General features: G+C 46.5%; 1 pseudogene; it reads right to left on the bottom strand.

The window, feature by feature from the left end:
- Positions 1-13,951: 13,951 nt before the first annotated feature.
- Positions 13,952-15,439, bottom strand: LOC101766376 (annotated as a pseudogene).
- Positions 15,440-22,571: the final 7,132 nt, after the last annotated feature.

Below are 22,571 nucleotides of genomic sequence, written 5' to 3'. Positions count from 1 at the left end.
AGCCGAGGCAGAGACGCTACTTGATTTAATAATAGGTATAGATATGAAATTGACAAATTATTTTGAGGTTGCTATTGCGAGTTATTTTCTAGCTTTGTTGTGATGTGTATTGTATATGCATGTAGTAAGACCAAATTAAAGAGGAGGAATTGAGCACGCTCATAGTAGTTGTGACGTGTAGGATTTTTTTATTAAAGGAATCCATTATTTCGGCTTCGGCTGAAGGTACACACTTCATCATTTTTTTGTTACAGTTTTAGCTCATGGTTATGGTGAGACATGAGCAAAACAAAATGACAACGGATAGCAGATGTTCCAAACAACTAAAGTCAAAGCAAAAAAAATCAAAACACATAGACTATTAATGACACATCCACCAGTGTATGACGAAGACCGCCATTTGCATGAACATCATCTTAACCAAGCAAATAATTAAGCATCATGCGAAGGTTATTCGTGTCAAATTTTCTGGACTGAGTCAAACCAAACTTCCTCCGGTGGCGTAGGGAGGAAGTTTATTCGGCATTCCCTGCATTTGTTTTTTTTTTATCCCAGTAGTACGACGCTCCGATGCCTGATCTGATATTCTGATCTACGCACGAAATTAAACAGGACACGAACACAACGGAATCCATGTATGACGGACCACGAGAGAAATTACAAAGTTGGCAGTGGACTAATTTCATGCGGTCCGGGTACTCCTCACGGATCTTGGAGATGAGGAGCGTGCCCATGCCAGAACCCGTGCCGCCACCCAGGGAGTGGCATACTTGGAACCCTGTCAGCAACGCGGGTAATGTCAGTGGCAGTCGGTTTCAGTTTTGACAGATGCAGTGATCAAAGGGTGCGTTTGGTTTGGAGACAAGAAGGGATGGGACGGTGCCGTCTCTATTTTTTGGGATGGGATCATCCCGTCTGATGTTTGGTTCAGAGGGATGAATTCATCCCAGTTTTTTGTTTGGTATGATGGATTGAAAACGAGGGACGGATGGCTCGGGTAACACCGTTAGCTGCATGTGTTTAGTGGGACCCACATGTCATATATGGGCCCACGTGTCATCTTCTTTTCTTTTTTTTTCTCTCCTCACCCTTATCTTCTCCAACCAGACCCATCTCCCTATTTTGCCACCGGCAAGCCGGTTCCCACCCCCGCCGGAGCTCCCTGCCGCCCAGGCCGCGCCGCCCCCGTTCGCCCCCGCCTGCCGCCCAGGCCAGCCGCCCCTGCTCGCCCCCGCCGGAGCTCCCTGCCGCCCAGGCCGCACCGCCCCCACTCACCCCCGCCGGAGCTCCCTGCCGCCCAGGCCGCGCCGCCCCCGCTCGCCCCCGCCGGAGCTCCCTGCCGCCCAGGCCGCGCCGCCCCCGCTCGCCCCCGCCGGAGCTCCCTGCTGCCCCCGCTCGCCCCAGGCCGCGCCGTCGGAGATCCCCGCTCACCCCAAGACGCGCCGCGCCAGTCTCGCGAACGGAGAAGGACGGAGCAGACGGCGCCCGAAGTGGGATGACCCTGTCCGCTCGTTTTGGCCGGACGGGGTCATCCCGCATCTTGGCAGCATATTCCCATCTGTGGACCGTCCCATCCCTTGTGACTCCGAACCAAACACTATCAAATTTGGGATTGTCCCATCCCGTCCCGTCCCGTCCCGTCCCCGGTACCAAACGCATCCAAACATAACTGTTCCCCTTGCCGTCACTAATATCAAGTGAAATGTGATCAGAAATTCAGAGTTTGCTATATAGTTCAGACTCAGATATCAAATTAGTTCAGTCCTGTAAAAAGCCCAGGCTATCAAAAAATGGAAGCATGAGTAACAGGAAATTTTAGCCTTGATCTTCACACACATACAACTTCAAGTTATGCATTGCAAGTTGCAACCAACTTGTTAGTTTTTTATGCTTCTTTTATTAGGTGTACTAAAATCCATTTCACCTCATGTAAGTCCAAATGCAATCATGCAAGTATATACACTAAACAAGTAAGCAACACATGAGTAATCCACCGAACTCCACTGGGTACAGCCTGTCTCACTGTCTCGTTCGTCGGAACCACCACCGACACTATTACAGCAGCAGCAGATCTAGATAATTTCTTTTTTATTCTGGTAGGTCGTACAACATTGTCATTAATCAGAACATGATAATAATGTCATAAGTAGTGCATTATTGAGATAATCTCATAAACTTTCAGCATCCCAACAAGATGTTGACAGGTGATCTCAGCATCCCAACAAGATGTTGACAGCTGATGTAACGTTTCTTCAGTACTGAAAACTGGTATCTGACCGACAAAAGCAAGTATTAGGCACCTCGAGGGACTGAAAATCTTCTCTAAACAACAAAAAAATGTGATTTTACAAGTAGCAATAATCTTTTTCAGAAAAATTAAAATTCACATATGTAGTAGCGCACAAATGAGGTGTTTGGTCAGTAAAATATGTCCTGCATAGTCATAGCTTGGTAGGACAACAAACGCATAACAGTAAGTTCTGCTTGGCTGCGATCATGTTTGTTTGTACCCACTGAAAAAAAATACTTAAGCAGAAAACACTTGGCCCCATTGCGAATAGCAAAGTTGCAGGACAAATTCATGAGAAAATCTGGGGGAACAGACGAGACATCTACCTTCTTCAGAACTGCAGTGCATGTATGAAGTCATAACCTCATGATTACTTTTGGTTTAGAATTAGCCACGTCCGCACACACATAAATGTAGCTTCCAACATATTAAACAAGGTCTTGGACTGACAGAATTCGTCTAATATTATGCAGTGTAGTGTAGCATCAAGTTTCTATTTCAAATTAATCTGCCTGTGACTCTCTTTTTTTTTCGAGATGGGGATTACCCCGACCTCTGGATCAATCGATGCACACAGCTTTTTTTATTGTATACTTCAGAAGATTTCAAATATTATAATCATGGAGCAGTCAAGGTTGAGGCATGAATCAACCATGTAAAAATGAAAAGCATCAAATAGCTATCCATTTGCAATTTTCCTAGTGTGTTGCCACCCAGCAGCCTGGAAATAGAAGTCCTGTGCAACCATCAGCAGCTGGTTGCATCCAGTAACTATAGGCTCCCACTGATCCATCGGGAGGAGGTGGGACCATAATTGTATCCAGTGCACCACCATACGAATAACCTGCAAAAAATTAGTACCCGTTTGTTTGTTAAAGATAAAGTTATTCATGCAGTTACAAATGGATCAACATGAAGCTGACACTCCAATACGTATCCTAGCCTTATTTTTCTTATCTACCCCGTTAAGCCAATTTCCGAACATATTCTTAATATTGGAAGGGGGTGGTATATTATAAGTGAAGTAAACTATACGCCAAATATTGCGGGCAAAAGGACATGATAAAAACAAGTGTTCAGCGGACTCCATTGAGTCACAAAAGCAACACTTTTGACATCCGTTCCAATTCCGTTTAGCCAGATTATCTTTTGTTAACAGGACACATGAAAATCTTAACCTTCAAGGGTACTTTTAACTTCCATAAGTATTTGTGCAAGTATCTCGTATTACCATTCATGAGTTGGAGATACAGAGACTTCACAGTGAATTTACCAGTAGTAGTTAGTTTCCAAACAAACTGGTCTGGATCAACAGACAAGTTAACTATCATTAGGCGCTGACATAAATGCAACCATTCGTTCCATTTATTACTAGTCAAACCTCTTCTAAAAGCAATATTTAAGGGTGTTTGAGCAAGTACATTTGCAACACGAACATGCTTGTGTCGCATAATATTATATAATGACGGATATTGTTGAGCCAAAGGTGTGTCACCAAGCCAAATATCTTCCAAAAACGAATGGATTGTCCATTTCCAATTTTGAAAAATCTATGGTGAAGAATCCATCCTTGACCCGCATCAGCCCTTTCCAAAAGGGTGAATAAGTGGGTTTTGCATGTACTTGAGCAAGAGTTTTATCCTTCAAATATTTGTTATGTAACAATTCTTGCCACATACCTTCTCAGTAAGAAGTTTAAGAAGCCATTTGCTAAATAAACATTTGAGCCTGCGACTCTCTAGCAAACAATTAGAAAATCTCATATCTGGCCTCAAGTTTCACTCACTTGATTTAAGTGGAAACAGGCATCCAAGATGAATTCCGATAAGTACTGATCTATGTTGATTCCAATCATCTCAATCGACATTAGACAATGAAGCAACTTGTGAGACAATAGGACTATAATCTGAATAGTGCCACTACAGTAAATGCAACTCAAATGAAAGTGATGTTTCAAAATAGCATTAAAATGATCTTGGTCTTTCAATTTATCCTGCTAGCAAATGAGGTAATATTTGGGTTTCGAGGAAAAACTCCCATTCCTTCCTTTCACAATGAATTAACTCTATATTCAGATAAGTTTCCTTCAGTAATCTATTTTCCTCCATCCAGAGTTTAACATCACCAAATCTGACAGCATTGATACTCGACGATCTGGCACGGTGGCACCCATCGAGGCCTGCCTGTCAACACTGCCAACTTGGCATAGTTGTGTTTATTAATGCAACCAATTTCTCTTGTAATGTCCAGTGCACACGGTGGCAACCAACAGTCGGCGAACCTATTAGATGCAACCAATGCATCTAGGAGTTATAATGTCTGCTATGTTTTGATTTTTCCCGTACATGACAAGATTTTTATTTCCTATGGTTTTCTAACCATTAAATGACAATATAATTTTGCAGAATGTCCTTGTCAAATGACAAGTATTATGTAATTAAACCACCGGCAGCAGGAATTACAGAATTGTATTTGGGGAAGTCAGAAAAGGGGATTTATTGTGCATCATTTCAAGGACGATGCAGACTTCAAGTTTGGATCCTTAATGAATCGTGTTCTCAGATGGAGTGGGTGTTGAAGCATGACCGGGACCTTCTTCCGTTGTTAATGAAGAATAAGCTCAAGGAACCATGTCAAAATTATAATGATCATTGTAATCAAAAAGTGCGCGGACCTTGGATACTTCAGGATATTAACAACAATTACAAAAAGGATGTCAAGAAGAAAGCAATTTTAAGAAAGAAATTTGTGTGGAGCTCAGATGCATCGGATGATGATGAGACTGAATATAGTGTAGCAAATGAGCCAAAATTTACCTTCTTTGAGCTTAAGTGAAGTCATTAAAGCTTAATGGAACCAATGAACAGCCTTGCACCCAAGTAAAATGACCCCTTTTGCCCCTCACGAGCTAAACATGTGTTTAAGCCATAACTCAATTTTTGTCTTAAGAACTTAAAAATATGCCTAACTAAGAGTTGTATAACTCACAAATTCTAACAACTTTTGTAATTAGCGTTTTGCTTGAAACTGATCGGAAAAGGGTCAAAATATCGAATTACAAATCTGGGCCGAAAGGTGCAGATCAAATAAAGTCAGAACTTTGGAGCCCTTTTTCTCACATTTTCGAATGTATGCTAATGACAAACCTTTTATGAAAGTTTTAGTGCTACGAGTCCTTAACAACTTTGATTTTTGAGCATAGGCCAAAATCTGCACGGAAGGTTTTTAAAAACGAGGTCAAACGCAGCTAAAATGGTCAACACTGTCAAAAATGGCTGAAGTGTTCAAGTCTGAAAGTTTCGGATTTTGCCAAACTTTGAAGCGTTTTATCTTCAATTCAGCTTCGAATTTGAAATCAAGACAATTACAAGAATTGAACTTAGATCCTAGGCCTACAACTTTTGTAAAGGGGGTAGGGGTTGTGCAGTTCAAAAATCTGGAGAAGATCGCGCTCGAAGATTGCCCTATCGTCCGATCCCGCAAATCCCGCACCAGAGCTCACGCCGAGCACGCGTGCGTCGCGCTCCCCTCGCCGGCCGCCCCGTGGCACGTGCTCCTCGTCGCTGCCCCATCGAGTTGCCCCCTGCCGCTGCTCTATCCGCACGCGCCGCTCTGGCACGCCACCGCCGCTGTGCTCGCCAACGTACGCCCGAGACAAGACGCAACAGCTCCTCGGCCTCGCCTGCAGCGCCCTGATGGAGCCGTTCACCCGTGCATGCCTGCTTCGCCTGCGGCGCCCGCCTGCAAGCACGCCCGCCAAGTCGCCTCCCCTATCCGCCAATGGTGCTCGCCGTGGCCGGTCCACCCCGCAGCAGCGTACCAACGCCCCTCCGACCCACCGGCCAGCCCCACGAGCTCGTCGCGGCTATAAATAGCTCGCCCACCCCACCGTACTCCCCTCCCCACTCTCGCAGCACCTCGCCACGCTCAAACTTTGCCGGCGAAATCCACCGCCGTGAGCGAGTCTCCGGTCGATTCCTTGCAGCCACGGCGCCTCCTCGTCGTCCCGCTTCCATTTTGCCCCTTCCCAGGCTCCCTCCCTTGCCGAGCAGCCCCCTCCACACGAGCCCCCATCCGCCCCCTCCCTGTGCCGTGAGAACTGCTGCACGCCGTCCCTCCTCATCGTAGCGTCTCTGGTGAGCACTCCTGGCCCAAGGCGCCGCCCCTCTCCTCTTCCCCCTGCCGTGTGCTCTTCCCTTCCCTCTGTCGTGGCCGGCCCCCAAGTTCCAGCGCCATGTTTTGTGCCGTGCCTGAATTTTGCTGTGCTGCGCGTTCTGTTCCAGAGGAAGAAGAAGGCCAGGGGTCTAGTTGCGAGTGGAAAAGAAAGTCAGGGGGTTATGGGGAAAATCGTGGGATTTATGTTTGAGGTGGGTTTTTGTCCAGGGGTGTAGGCGCAAGATCCAGGGGCCCCTACGCATTTAACCCATAGACTGGAGGGCTAGATTTGAAGATTGCCTCGGTTTTCTTTTTCTTTTTTTTTCCCTAGATCTAAAAAGGCTGAAAGTTTAAAAAGGCATAGAAAAGTGTAGAAAAATGCTAAAAATGCAAGATAAATTTTGTTAGACTCAATATTCTGTGTAGTTTCGTATAAAAATAAGTTTACACATGTCTCTATTAAGATTAATGTTATATGATTTAATCCTTGTTTAAGCTAGTTTAAATCATAGCAAATCACAGAAAAATGCTAAAAAGGTAAATCCAACTCTCAAGTGTTTGTTTCAGAGAATAAAAGCTTAGAAAAATGGTTTAGAGCCTAGCTTAGACATTTAAGTTACTGTTTTAGTTTATTAATTGAAATCTACGGGTAGATTTTTCTTTTTGCATAATGATAAATCCAGAGATGATAAAAATATGAAACCACTTGGAATAATTCAGGAATGAGGTGTAGTTCACAGGAAAATTATGAGACTTGGTTTGAAAGTTAATGAAAACCTCTTTCCTTTTTAGAGAAAGATAAAAAGGAATAATATATGAAATGCCTTTCAGACTCTTGGTTTTGCATGTTGAATCATTTGCACCTGCATTTCATGTAGAAGTTAACATCGCCGACGGTACATACGAGCTGCACCCGACGCCCGAAGAGGAAGTTGTAGCGGATCTACACCACGCCGAAGTCGACCCCGTGCTAGAGCAAGCCGAGGACCAGTTCGCTAACTCCGAGTGTGAAGGCAAGCCCCGGAGCATAAATTCCTATGTTTAAATACTTGCAACATATTGGTTGTTTTGATTATGCATTTACGTTTATAGGAATTGATTGAAACCATAGATGCATGAATATAGTGCCCCTTGATCTGAACACTAGTATAAGAAGTCGAGTAGTTGCAATGCTAAATAGGACTCGGTAAAAGTCGAGTGATTTCCTGTCACTCGCGAGTTATAGGAGTTGAATGATTTTCTTTTCATTGCAACTATAAGGATGATGGACGGGGCTGGGCTTATGTTGGTACTCGGTGGTTTGCCCCGTCTGTCTACTTGAAATTGGACTAAGGTCGAAAGGTGATGGTGTTCGTGATCAAGTGTTTGAAAGTACTAATCTCATACCTAGTATGGGATGGGGAAGCCTAGTACCTGATTGAACTGGGACGTGGCTTATACCCCTGCTGTCCTTGGAACGTCGTTCCCATGGTGCATCATGTGGGTGCAATGGCGGTCATAGTACGGTAGAGACCGGGACTGTGGAGCATTGCATGCCAAAGGAAGTTTGGACCTGACACGTACCTAGGGATCGATGGGGACGGCTGACAAGTGAAGCGACCCTTCGTGGTGCGCGGATGTCGTGGGATTAGGTTCGCCATGCATGGTTAATAAATTCGAATCGATTCGTCTGCCTCTCACAGTGTGGGACTACTTGATCGCTATGCTACACCGAGTAAGAATGAAAGAGGATGATGATATAATATTGTTACTTGTTATTAATTGCTTGGAAAACTATGCTTGTTTAGTATAGTTGCTAACTTAGAATGATAAACAACAGTAGAACTGGTGGCTAAAATGTTGAAAGTAAGGACCTACACTAGTCGCTTTTGGCAAAACAAAACCCAGAGCCAAAAAGCTTACATGTCTAGGTGTTAGTGGATTAGTACCACAGGTCGGTTAAGTCTTGTTGAGCATAGTTGCTCAGCCTTGTTTGTGGCACCTCTTTTCAGGTGAGGATGATGTTTCTGAGTTCGCTGCTAGTTCTGCTTGGTCTACCCAGCTCCCTCCGGGTTGGACGGTCGAGTGGGATCCCTCCTCAGACGGCGAGGACAGGGGTCAGTGATGTCATGATCGGCTTCTTCATGATATCGTGCATCGACGTTTAGTTTCCGTGCGTTTTATTTCCGCTGCTTGAACACTCTACAAACTATGTTTGAATTTCTGAACTTTATGTTGTAATAAATCGATGCACTTTGTTTAATCTGGGTGGACTGTTGTAATCTCTGTAACCACTCACCATCGTGTGAGTTTTGCTTTCTCGATCCTGCGTTACGTGGTTTTATCGGAGGAAATCCGACGGACGACCAAGTTGACTTGTTTAAAGTACATGATCGCGTTTAGGCGACTTAAGTGTGCTTTAGCCAAGTTAATTTAGGCGGTTCCGCCACATATAGAGTGGACAGTGAAGGTAGAAACTTTAACTGCGGATATTTTGATATCCTTGGATTTCATCCATATAAAGAGATTATCTTCTTGAGCCAATCAATAAGAAGAGGAATTGCCTATCATTTAAATAGCTCAACTATGGAAGACATGGGAAACATATACCCAAAAGGTTATGACAGAGAGCTAACTAATGAACAGATCATAGAATCATCTTTTCCATATGCACCCTGTTGGATAGAACAGTTTGGATATGGACATGGTCCTAGAACACCATCTAGAAACTAAGCATATGTTGGAACTTGGTTGCAACTAGAAATACAATCGACAAGCCTTTTGTACACACAGATATTGATTTGGTTGCTATTGGGAGATTTTAATTTTCTATAATATTTTTTAAAAAAAATATTTGTTCTTCCCTCTTGTTTTTGGTTGTAGGTGCCTATCCATCTTAGCAGCTAGTTGTATCATGTGAGTCAATGCAATTTGTTTTTCTCCACCTTAATGAAACAAAATGATTTGGATACTTTCTGTCTTTGTGGTTCTATGTAACCAATTTTGCATGCCCCAGTACGTACTAGTACGAGGTAGTATATGATAACTAGTATGAAAGAAGTGTTTGGTCGTTCCTGATGTTGGAAGAAATTTGCCATACACACGACATATTAAGGGGCAAGTACATTACTACACGTCAACAGTCTTATAGGTCGTCTCATGCAATGCCACGTAGGATTTTTGATGATGTGGAGGAGAGAGAGCGAGGAGAGAGAAAGAGGTTGTTGCTTCGCGAAACAACCACCTCATGAGCTAAATTGTAGGACTACGAGACAACTTAACAACCATTGTACGAGTTATTGTTGCCATGCAACTCATAATATTTTATTTTTCTTATGCACAAATTAAGGAATTATATACCACTACCAGACAACTTATAGGACAACCCATTGTACAGGTTGCCTGTTAAATCGTCTCAAGATTACGTGTCAATGCATGAGATCGCCTATTAGACGACACCAATGTACTTGGCCTGAGTAGTTGTAAGAGAAATCAGCAGCTTCAAAGAAACCTGATGGGATCATTCGGTCGTTTCAGTGGCTTGTTGTGAGATGAGCTAAGCGCTCGTCATGGTTAAGCAATTGATCCGTACCTGCCTGCCCTAGAGTAACAAGCGCAAATAAACAAGTAGTGATCGAATTGCGTGACTGGGCTCTGCTCTGATGGCCACCCGCTTTGCTTGTATGAGGATAGTTGCACGAAGGCCGAGGCAAGGGATCAAGAACAACATGAGAAAGAACAAGAGAACCATAAGAACGGCTCAAACCATCTTGTTCATGATGAAATGTTGCCCGCGTCGTCCCATCACTCGAAGCTACATAATACAGGAACACGATGATTGACGACGACCTATTCGTGATGCTCATCTTTAATTATCTGCATGCAGTTGAATTCAGTTCCAGACTTTGCAATCGATGGCCACAAATCGGAATATGGCATGCGCGACCAGTAAGCTAAAACTGCCACGCGGCCTGTGCTGCGTCACTTGCGAGCACCGCGCACGCCGCAGCCTCCGCTCCGTTCCTCATAAATCTCTCTCTGCTTCTCCACCGATCAATCCCAACAACCTCCCCATTCGTTCCCCACGAATCGTTTCAGATCCGAAAGGCCCGTCCGATCGATCGTCAACTGCTTGCTTCCCGGCGCGCGTAGCGGATCAAGATCTGTTAGAATAATTGGGTAGGTCCAATTGTTTAATTAATCAAATAAATCTCAAGGTCCATTAGTGGTGGTAGTTACAAAAAGAATAAAACCAATTTGGAAATCGAGAGGGTCTCTAATCAACTTATATGGTGAAGTTGTGCTGCACCTGTTGAGAAGTTGATAGAGAGATAGCAGGATGCTACATGCGCGCTCGCTCGCCTCGGTGAGAGCCGTGCTGTGCCGTGTCAAGAAGTTGGTCAGGTTTTGCAGTTTTTTTTGTCATAGTTGATGATCAGTAACTGAACACTCATTTAGTGACTGGTAACTGATTATTCAAATGATCAGTAACTGACTACTGCTAATGGCTGGTAGTTTTCAGGAACTGACATTTTAATTGTTGCATTAACCTAGGTATCCAAAGGTCTTCTGTTGCCTATAAGAGAGGGGCTGCCTCTCATTCTTTCGCGTGCGAAAACACTTACCACCAGAGCTTTTGTCCACTATTGTGCTGCGCTTTTGTCATCTCCGTTCTGGTGATCTGTGTGCACGGACTTCGCCTACTAGGGCGATCAAGTTTTTGGGAAGCACGTATGTGCGACTGCTCACTGTTCGTCTACGGCTAGCACTGCCTCAGCTGTACACTGCATCAACTCTTGAACGGCTACATCGAACAGGCTCGACTACCAATGTTGGGTAACAGCGTATTCGGTTCCTCCGGAATTGGTCCTGCCTCTAGGTATTTCCTTTTGAACTTTCTTGTTCAATTCTTATGTTTTATAGTACCTACTCTTTATATTCATTACAAATACAATAGATCATGTTTCTATTTCGCTATCTTAACTATCATATTTTATTCTATATTTCGAATTAAAATGAACGTAAAATGCCTCTTATTCCGACGGATCCCAAGCAAGAGAGGCGATGGATCGCCGCGACCAGGGAGAGACGGCAACTGAGGAGAACGCGGGCACGGTGGCGGTGCTGCCCGACGACGTGCTCGCGGACATCCTCCGCCGCCTCCCGCCGCGGGGTCTCGCCGCGTCCCGGTGCGTCTCTGCGCGGCGTGGCGCGCCGTCGTGGACGCCCACCGCCTCCTGCGGGCGGACCTCCTCCCGCTCTCGCTGGGCGGGATCTTCATCAACTTCAACAACTACTACATCTCGGAGCTCTTCTCCTGCCCCTCGACGGCCGGCCGCCCCTCCGTCTCCGGCAAGCACGACTACCTGCCCGAGCCCACATCCCGTTCATGGAGCGAAGTCCACGACCACTGCAATGGCCTTGTGCTGGTGAATGGCTTCGACGACGACGGCATCTGTTGGTACGTACTCAACCCGGCCACACGGTGGGTGGCTCGCCTGCCCCCACTCCCACCCCCACCCATGGAGATGGACACCTACCAAGACATGTACCTCGTGTATGATCCAGCCGTGTCGCCGGACTACGATGTGGTCTCGGTTAGCCATCTTCTGTACAAGGAGCTGCCTGGATATCCGGACTACGACAGTTCTATTGATGATCGGGACCCTGCGGTAGAACAATCGGAATGGCCGCCATTGGTATGCACCTTACATGCTTTCTCATCGAGGACTGGACAGTGGGAGGAGAGGTCGTTTGCTCGAGAAGGTGGTTCTGCAGGGACCGTCGCCGACATGAGGGACGACTTGCGCGAGCAACGGAATGCTGTCTACTGGCGAGGAGCACTGTACATCCACTGTCAAACTGATTTTGTTATGAGGTACTCACTCCTCGTTTATTTGCGTTTTGTTTTATTCTCCATGTCAAGGCTTTTCTTCATCCTATGTTTGATGACTTCATGATTTCATTCTACAGAATATCCTTGTCGAGTGATAAGTACCACGTGATTCTTAAACCGCCAGAGGAAACCTGTACGCATTTTTATCTTGGAAAGTCGGCAAAGGGATTGTATTGCGCATCAATCGTCGGAAGATGTAGAGTTCAAGTCTGGAACCTTGACGAATCAGGTTGTAAGATGGAGTGGGTATTGAAGAATGACAGGGACCTTCGTAAGTGTTTGTTGAAGCACAAGCTAGGGTATAGCAGGAGACCAGGTTGTGGTTATGGTCGAGCAGTTCGAGGACCTTGGACTCTGCAGGATATCAACCACTATTATGATGAATATCATAAGGATACCAATTGCTATTATGATGAATATGATAAAGATGACAACATGGAAGCACCAGTAGAAGAGGAATTTGAATTCAGCTCACAAGTATCAGAGGATGAGGAATCTGCATGGAACTCTGACGATGGTTATCATGGGTGCATGGATATTCTTGGGTTTCATCCTTTTGAAGAGATTATCTTCTTGAGTGAATCAATAACAAGAGGATTGGCATATCACTTCAATAGCTCAAAGGTTGAAGTCTTAGGCAATATATATCCAGCAGCATATGGCAAAGAATTAGGGAATGAACAGCTCATAATGTCATCTTTTCCGTACACGCCCTGCTGGCTATAGGACAAACTGCGTATGAGAATATTTGAAAACGCTCCTGTTGCGTCTTTTTTCAGTTCACATCCACAAATATTCGCTTCAGAATAATATTTTGTAACCTTTTGGGACTGCATGCCTTCTCTTTTTATTTGTTGCAAGTAGCATCAACCATCTTCTGACAATGATTGTATTCATTACTAGTACCTAGTTTCTTAGTCGTAATATCTTGTGTTTTTCTCCTTTGAATAAAGGTATGAAAAAATGTTCACATTCTGACTCCGCCCGGCCCTCCATGACCAGTGAATGGAGGCATATATAGATAGATGTCTCAAGTTATCAAGTGAATATCAAATTGATCTTACAGGTTTATTTTGATTATGTTTTGGGTGTAAACGATGCAATGGGATGACAAAGCCTTGATGAAGGGAGATGGTATACGGAAACCTCTCTCTGACTTAGAGAGCAACTTCATGTTCATTAACCGCCCCCCCAAATAAAATTGTTTTCCCAATTTTTTTTTAAATGGTCAGCCCAAGGATTGTTTTATATACGTAAGAGCAACTCTAAGAGCTCCTAAAAAATTCTTCCCCAAAATCATGTATTGGGGTTGTCCCAAAAAAAATTTCCTTCGAAAACATATCAACCCACAGCAGAACGCTAATAACTTCCCCCAATATTTTAAAACAGACCATATCATCATAATTGAGTCCATTAGTTGGCCGGTCATTTGTTCACCAAATTTCAAGAACGCTAATAGCTTCAGCTCGTGTGCCTGGATGCCCTGCAGACACCACCGGCAAAGCCTAATGTCACGACTTCCCTCACACGAGAGCTTGAATGCTTGATGGCGCATCACATCACAAGATCTTAATCACCCAAACAAGGACAGCTGAAGCTACGGCTACGGCATTCTCTCCAAAGATCTTGGGAGAAACCTGAAACGAAACGAACAGCTCTACACAGCGTTTCTGCTACTATTACACGCTGCAGCCTCCGGGTTCAAGGCCAGGGTGCAAAATCCACCACAGGCCAGCCACAAATTTCGGAACCCACCAGGCTGTAGAGTACTAGGACATGCCTATGTATTTGCAACGAATTTTGAATGGTACAATGGTGATGCGACAGGTTAACTACACTGAATTGCTACTGTCAGCAGCGGCCACCGCCCCGGGTTGCGAGGGCGAAGCCACCGCGGTTGTTATCACGAGCAAGTTTGCTCAGGTGGCTTAACTTGGAAACCTGAACAAATCAGACAAAAACCATAAGGACAATGGAGCTAGCAAGGAACTTAGTGCCAGATAAAAGTGGACTTTTCAAATGGACAGGCGAACAAAAGAATGCAAGCAACCTAGCGCAATTTGACAAAATATATTGACACTGTGATTGTAGGAACAATGCAAGAAACTAAACAATGTGCTATAGTGGTTAGCTAAACAATTCACATCCTAGAGAACTCGAGAGCTGCATGTCTGACTCACCCGCTCCAGCGCGGCGAGGATGAGGCCGATGCCAGTGGCGTCGTCGAGCTGCGCGGCCCCTCCCCGGCGGGCCTGGCCCTTCTGCACGGATGCGGCCGTGGTTGTCGGCAGGAGCAGCCTCGCCCTCCAGTCTGCCAACCCGCCGATGCTCCACCGCCTCTTGGGCGCCGCCAGCTCCGCGGTCCCCGCGGACGCCGACGCTTCGGAGTCCTGCACGGAGAGCCCGAGGCCACGCGCCGGTACGAGCGCTTGCGGCGGAGCGCGAGGCTGCGGCGGGGCGGGGTGGTGGCGAGGTGGCACGCATCCGGGTCAGCGAACTTGCGGAGGAGCTCATCCGAGAACGCCTTCGCCACGTGCTGCACCGACACCTCACCCTGCGGTGGCGACGGCGGCTGCGGCTGCGTCTGCGGCTGCTACTTCCGCGGCGTCACCATCGATGGTAGGGGTCGAATCGGTGGTCGGGATTGGATCGAGTGGGGATGCAGGGAACATAGCACGCGTGCCAAATCTCGCGGGAAGAGACGCGCGTACGCAGGGACGGATCCAGAACGGGCTCGTCCCAGGCTGAGGTGCTGATTCACACTTCCTTAGCCTCCTTTTCACTAATTGAGATCATGATTTTTTAGCTAAATACCACATATGTTAAAGGGGCTATATGGGCTCGCCCCGGGCCGCAGCCCGAGCAGCCCGGGCCTTAGATCCGCCCCTACGCGTGCGGGGAAGGGGGTGATTGGGGGAGGAAGGAACTCCCCGCAAATATGCGCGGTGATGCGCTCCGTTTTCACGTCGCTAATCTTTTGAGGCAGTTTTGGGTGAACTGGTGGAGTTCGTTTTTTCTCTTTTTTCCCAAAGAAGGTATTGGGGTAATATTAGCAGTCTTTTGGAGTTTCTCTAATAACTAAGAACACTAGTAGAGAACTCACCTTCCATACACCCCATTTTGTCCGGAACAAAAGGTTCACCAACCGGGACTAAAGCTCGGTCACTGGTGGGGGCTCACCAACCGGGATAAACCTTTTATCCCGGTTGCAAAGGCTAGTGGAAAAAAAGACCCTGAGAGTACCAACCGGGATAAAAGGGGTCCCCTTTTATCCCGGTTTGTAATACCAACCGAGATAAAAGGGGGTCTTTTATCCTGGTTGGTGTTTCAAACCGTGATAAAAGGGTCCCCAACGGGGTGGCTGAAAGAGGACTAAATCCCTCGAACCCTTTTATCCCGGTTGGTATTTTCAATCGGGATAAAAGGGCCCCCCTGAGTTAATACAAAAGGATTGCATCCCCTATATAGTTAGATGTGCTGTGTAGGTGGAATGGCAAGGAAACTACACGCGAGGCTGGAGGTTGAATGTTCGAATCCCATGCAGCGCGCACGCGCATATTTCGCGTGAAAAATCACGTGACTTGTGACTTGCGAGGGGCCCTCCCGGGATTTCTTTTTTTTTTCAGCGCCTGGCATGGTAACCTATTTTACTCCGGTTGGTATTACCAATCGGGATAAAAGGGGGTCTTTAGTCCCGGTTGAATGACCCGGGATAAAAGATCCCTTTTTGTTCCGGTTGGTTTATCCCGGATAGATTTTTGGGAGATTTGCATCCCACCAACCGGGACTAATACCGAATTCTGTACTAGTGGAAAAAGGAAGAATTAGCCTTTGTCATATTTAAGGTGTTGGGATGGAAATGGAACTATTAATTGATACCACAAACCTGTTACGTTCCAACTCTCCATACTCAGCCCACGCATGGTCTGCCAGACAGCAGGCTACTTGTTACGAGATCAAGAACACGGGGGCACACTTTGAATGGCAAGATTTCACAGAACAACAAGAATTTTGCTTCTCTAAGAGCAACTTCAAGAGTATCCTAAAAAATTCTTCCCCAAAACTATGTATTAGGGGTTCTTCCAAAAAAAATTTCCCCCAAAAACATATCAGCCCACAGCAGATCGCTAATAAATAGCCCCCAATATTTCAAACACAGGCCACGTCATCGTATTGGGCCCATCGGAAGGGACGCGCGGGCGTGCGGGAATCAGGATTGGGGGAGGAACGCCAACGCTAAAATATACGCGGTGGCAGGCTATTTTTTAGCGTCGCTAAAAAATTAGGGAAGTTTTAGGTGGATTGTTGGAGTTCATTTTTTCTCCTTTTTTTCCTAAAAAAGGTATTGGGGTAAGATTAACAGCCTCTTGAAGTTGCTCTAAACAACATCTTGTTTGGGGTACTTCTATACTTTACCCTAAGGATGTGTTTGGTAGGCGGTAGGCGGATATGCAGATAACTTGCAATGTTAACTATCCCAGGAATTTTAACCCTGGAACAATCGAGCTAGCTAACCGGTAATATTCGCATTTACTTTGTTTGGAGCAGTTTACTGAAGAATTACCGGGAATGGATTATTATGGCGTTTGGGTCCTGTGGACCGGAACCTAACCATAGTGCAAAGTTCTTGTATGAGTATGACTGCACTGAAGAAGCCGCAAAACAATCTACGCCAGCATGAGCACCCGGCCGGCCTAAACCGGCAGGCGTCGAGAGTACGAAGAGCCATAGTTCTGGGGCAACCGGTCGGACAAGTCCGTCGACATCCCCTGCTAGCGTGAAGCATGTCAATGGTGGTGCTCACCCATTGCCGGCGCATCAAGGGCCATCAGGTCCTTGAACGCAAGCACGTTCGCAGCCATAGATCACTTCGTCATTAATTGTAGTCCAACGATCTCTTTCGGCCCAAATTAAAACTGCCACGCGGCCATGCGTTGCGTCACTTGCGAGCACCGTCCACGCCGCTCCATCCATCAATCCCTACACCTCCAACACAGAGTCCGATCCATATTCCAATCCACCCCGAACACGTTCTGCCCCTAAAGATCAGAGCCGATTCATATCCGAGGGGATCGATCGATCGAGAGAAGATGCAGAGTTCAAGTTTGGAACCTTGCCGAATCAGGTTGCAATGTCGAGTGGGTATTGAAGCATGACAAGGACCTTCGTAAGTGGTTGTTGAAGCACAAGCTTGAGCATACGAGACCATATGAGAATAGCCAAAAGATTCGAGGACCTTGGACCTTGCAGGATATCAACTACTATTATGATGATGATGACAACATGGAAGCACCAGTAGAAGAGGAATTTGAATGCAGCTCTCAAGTATCAACGGATGAGAAATCTTCATGGAGCTCTGATGATGAATACATCGGTGGAGAATACCATCATGGGTACATGGATATTATTGGGTTTCATCCGTTTGAAGAGATTATCTTCTTGGGTGAATTAATAACGAGAGGATTGGCCTATCACTTCAATAGCTCAAAGGTTCAAGTCTTAGGCAATATATATCCAGAAGAATATGCCCATGAATTAGTGAATGAACAGTTCATAACATCGTCTTTTCCGTACACACCATGCTGGCTAGGAAAATCTGTAGACGAGAGTAGTTTGTAAGGCTTTACCAATATTACAGCTTGCAACCAAATTTAACAGCAGAGTTCAGGTACTGTTTTGTAACCTTTAGGTTTGCCTTTTGTTGCAAGTAGCATCAACCAGGCAATGATTGTCTTAAGAAAAAGTCCATTTTACTATTATCACCTATCCGCTTTGTCCATTTAACCCGTGGTCAAAATTTAGGTTCGATTTACTCCCCTTAGCTATTTTAGTTGGTCCAATTTTTGAATTCAAATTTTTCTAGGTGACTTATAACACAATGCCATATATTAGAAAAATAATTTATGAATTTTTCACTATTACTTTTCATGCAGTTTTGTATCCCTACGATCAATTTTGTATGAAATATTCCTAACCTATGAAAATAACCATACAAAATCTTAATATATTTTTCTACTATGCTCCATAATGTTCGTCATCTATTCACAGAATTTGAATTTAAAATTAAACTTGTATGCAAAGAAATAAAAAGGACAAATCTTATTAGAGGGTAGATTGGACCAACTAAAATAGTTTAGGGAAATAAATTGTGCCTAAATTTTGTTAAGGGGTTAGATGGACAAAGCAGGTAGGTGAGGGTTTTCCTTGTCTTAATTAGTTGCTAGCTTGTCATGTGAGCCATAGTATCTTGTGTATTCTTTTGTTTTAATAAAACCGTTAGCTAGCTTTATTTGCATGAAAATATGTTCACGTGCTGCCCCGCCCTGGGCTTGACCCAATGAATGGAGACATTTATAGATGTCTCAACTGAATATCAAATTGATCTTACAGATTACTTTAATTATGTCTTGTGGGGGAAGGAGTGCATGGGATGATAAAGATGTGACGGTAGCCAACTCTAACTGCAACTTCTTGCTCATTAATTAATAACCCACAAATAAAATTATTTTCCAATTTTTTTAATAAAATGATAAGTAGCTCTCTGCTTTATTCAAGAAAAAAGATGGCTAACCAAATTATTATTTTTATTTAAAAAATAAAGACTTGGCCCTCATTATATCGAAGGTGCAAAATCTCTTTGCCACTGGCGATAACACATGGGATGGATTAGAACCTTGTTAAAAACTCCATACTCGACCTATGGTCGCCAGACAGCCGGCAACCTTGTTAAAAACTCAAGAACACAGGGAGGGACGACACTTAAGACGCCTAGAGTTTACAAAATAACAAGAGTTTTTCTTCTTTGTTACAAATAACACCCTGTTTGGGGCACTTCTCTAAACAAACTCTGGGACACTTTGACCGTCATGTATTGCCCTGTCACGTCATTATTTTGTACTTGTTGATTTGTTTAGTAAGCTGAGGCCACATGAGTTGAAACAAGCTTGGCTCTCGCACCTCACTCTCTACACCAGCAGCCCACCCACCCGCCTGACTCTGGCAGCGGCGGCCTGCGGCAGCACCGAAGCCGGTGTCAGCGTCGCGCTCTCTCCCTCCCCTTCCCTCCTCCTCTCTCCCTCTCCACTCCCACTCCGCAAACCCTAGGCGCCGCCGGTCGCTTGGGTCCACCGCTGGTCGTCGGCCGCCGCTGGCAGATCCACCTCCCCTGAGCCCGGATCTATACATCCCTTGTGTGGGGTCCCTTCCCCAACAATGACCACCATGTTCTCCCCCTTCCGCCGTCCAGAGGATAGGAGACCGCGGTCGGGAGGCTGCCGCCTCCCCGGCGGCTGGACCCGCGTCCCTCCTCTTGCCGCCCCTTCCACTGCTTGTGGGCAGGCGGCGAGGGTGGCCGCGTCCCTCCCCAGCTGTCGGGTCTGTCGGGGGCAGCGCTTCGTGCATCGCCGCCGCGTGACCGGCCGGGTGGCCACCCGCACCGCCGCTTCGCTGGTGGGGGGACGGGGCAACTAACTATGTGGCGGCATTCTTCGGCTCCTTTGTGCCTAGCAGTTCCTGTGGTCCTGGTGGTGGTGGTGATTTCTGGGGAGGGAACGGGGTGTAGGTGAAAGCCTTGTGCCTGCTTGCGGGTCAATGATGGTGACGCCCCTGGGTGCCACTTCCCTTCTTGAAGGCGCCATCATTTCCCCTTTTTCCTCCCCTACGGTGAGCTTCCAAGTGAAAGCCTTGACCATGTTGGTCGGACGACGACAGCACCAGTGGTGTTGCCCCCTCCCTTGAGGCGTCGTCTTGGAAGCTCAACAGGTTCTTACTGCTGTCACTGAAGGGATCGTTGCTGAACGTCGCCCCCAGTCGTCTCTGGCTGGTTAGTGTTCTCCTTGGGAAGTATTTTCTTCTACGCGTGCCTTCGTTTCGATTCGTCCACCTCGCCTGGGTTGCTTAGGTCGTCGTCGTCTAGCGGATGCTTTGCCGCCCCCTCTTCTCTGGCGGATGCTTTGTCGCCGTCGTTGGTTGCTTTGGGCGGATGCTTTGCTGTTGTCATTAATTGCTTCGAGCGAATGCTTTGCTGCCGTCGTCGTGTTGGTTGGGTGGATGCTTTGCCACCGTTGTTGTGTTCGAGCGGATGCTTTGCCGTTGTGAGCCTGATGTTTGGGTGGATGCTTTGCCACCATTGCAGTTCTAAGACCTTTAGCACCTTGACGAGGTTGTATCTTTTGGCAGGTTCAGGAGAGTAGCTGTGTCTAGGTTTGTGGGTTCGAGTGCGCTTCCTCCTTGTTGCTTCGAGTCGTGTGGTGGTTGTTTGTGTGTTTCTTCAGTGTTTCTCTTTCTTTAGTTCTCTGTGCTCTCGTGTTGGTCAAGCTCTGTTTGGCTTTATCGAGATTGTGTTTGTAAACTGTTTTCTTCTTAATCGAAAGGTGCTAAGGCACTCTAGAAAAAAGTTTAGTAAGCTGAGGTTGAGTATAAGCTGATTTATACTTACCCTACAGGCCACACGAACTCATCAACCCTCTTTCTCCCCTCGCATGAAAGGCGTCGCCACCCACGGCGGCTCCTTCCGCTTATCGCATCGCATCTCTCTCTCTCCTGCTCCATCCCCGCACTCCGAGACCTCGAATCCACCGCCACCGTCGCGGCACACGGTTGGGCGATCGATGATGAGTCTCCACGTCCAGGGCGAGAGGGAGGGAGATCACCAAGCAGAGGCGGACCTGCTGGCGCAGCTGCCCGACGACGTGCTCGCGGACGTTCTCCGCCGCCTCCCGCACGGCGGCCTCGCCTTCTCCCGCTGCGTCTCTGCAGGGCGTGGCGCACCGTCGTCGACGCCCGGCGCCTGCTCCGCGCGGAGCTCCTCCCGCTCTCGCCGGCCGGGATCTTCATCAACTATACCACTGATACGACGACGTCACGGAGCTCTTCTCACACCCCTCCGCGGCGACGGGGCCTCCCGTCTCCGGCAGGCGCCGCTTCCTACCCGAGGCCGGCGGCGAGTCGTGGGGCTACGTCCGCGACCACTGCAACAGCCTCCTGCTCGTCGACGGCGACGACCACCACGACTACCACCGTCCCCTGTAGTACGTGCTCAACCCGGCCACGCGCTCGGTGGCGCCGTTGCCCCTGCGCCGGCCGCCGCACGTCGAGGTCAACTCCTGGTACCTCGTGTACGATCCGGCTGCCTCGCCGCACTACCAGGTGTTTTCAGTGACCCGTTTCCTCTGCAAACGCGAGCCTGGGAACGTCTTCTATGACAGGCCAAAGTACAAGCTAGATCCTGTGGTTGAGCAATCTGAATGGCCACCATCGGTATACACCTTACATGTGTTCTCGTCGAGGACCGGGCGGTGGGAGGAGAGGTCATTTGTTCGAGAAGGTGAGGCTGCAGGCACTGTCGCTGACATGAGGCACATGCCACACGAGAAACGCAACGCTGTCTACTGTCGAGGAGCGCTATACGTGCACTGCCAAACTGATTTTGTTATGAGGTAGCTTTATTTGCTTTATAATGCACTAGTGCCAAGCCTATTCATTCTCTTCTGAATTTTTTACCATTGTTCCAACAATCTTGTTTCGCAGAATATCATTGCCGAATGACAAGTACCAAGTAATTAAATGACCCATGAGTATATAAGTGGGTAATTCTCCAAAATTTTATCTAGGCAAGTCACCAAAAGGGGTGTATTGTGCATTAGTTCGTGGACAAGCTAGGATTCGAGTCTGGATACATAAGAAATTGTGTTGTGAGATTCGGTGGGTGCTGAGGCATGATAATGACCTGTTTGAGTTGTTGGCGCACAGGATCGATGGACAAGTTCAAGGACCTTGGATCTTACAGGATATCAATTGCAACTATCACGAGTATAAAGAAGATATAACACGAAATCCCCTATAGAAGAGAGATTTGAATGGAGCTCTGAAGCATTAGGGGATGAAAATTTTGCTTGGAGCTCAGACAATGAAGACAAAGTATATGATAAAGATGACAGTACCCAAACACACATAGAAGACAAATTCGAATGGAGCTTGAAAGCAGCGTTAGATGAGAATACTGCATGGAGCTATGACCATGATGGCATGAGAGTCAGAGGTGGGTACTCTGGATATGTTAAAATTCTTGGGTTTCATCCATACAAAGAAATTATCTTCTTTAGTGAATCAATAACAACAGGAATGGCCTATCACCTGAATAGCTCGAAAATTGAAGCCTTGGGCAACTTATACCCAGCAAGATACGATGAGTTACCCAATATTGAACGGTTCACAATCTCGGCTTTTCCTTATACTTCCTGCTGGTTAAAA

This window comes from Setaria italica, chromosome IX (genome assembly GCF_000263155.2).
Source record: "Setaria italica strain Yugu1 chromosome IX, Setaria_italica_v2.0, whole genome shotgun sequence".
Lineage (NCBI taxonomy): Eukaryota > Viridiplantae > Streptophyta > Magnoliopsida > Poales > Poaceae > Setaria > Setaria italica.
Note: the sequence above shows the minus strand (reverse complement) of the source record. Positions and strands in the feature narration are given on the sequence as shown.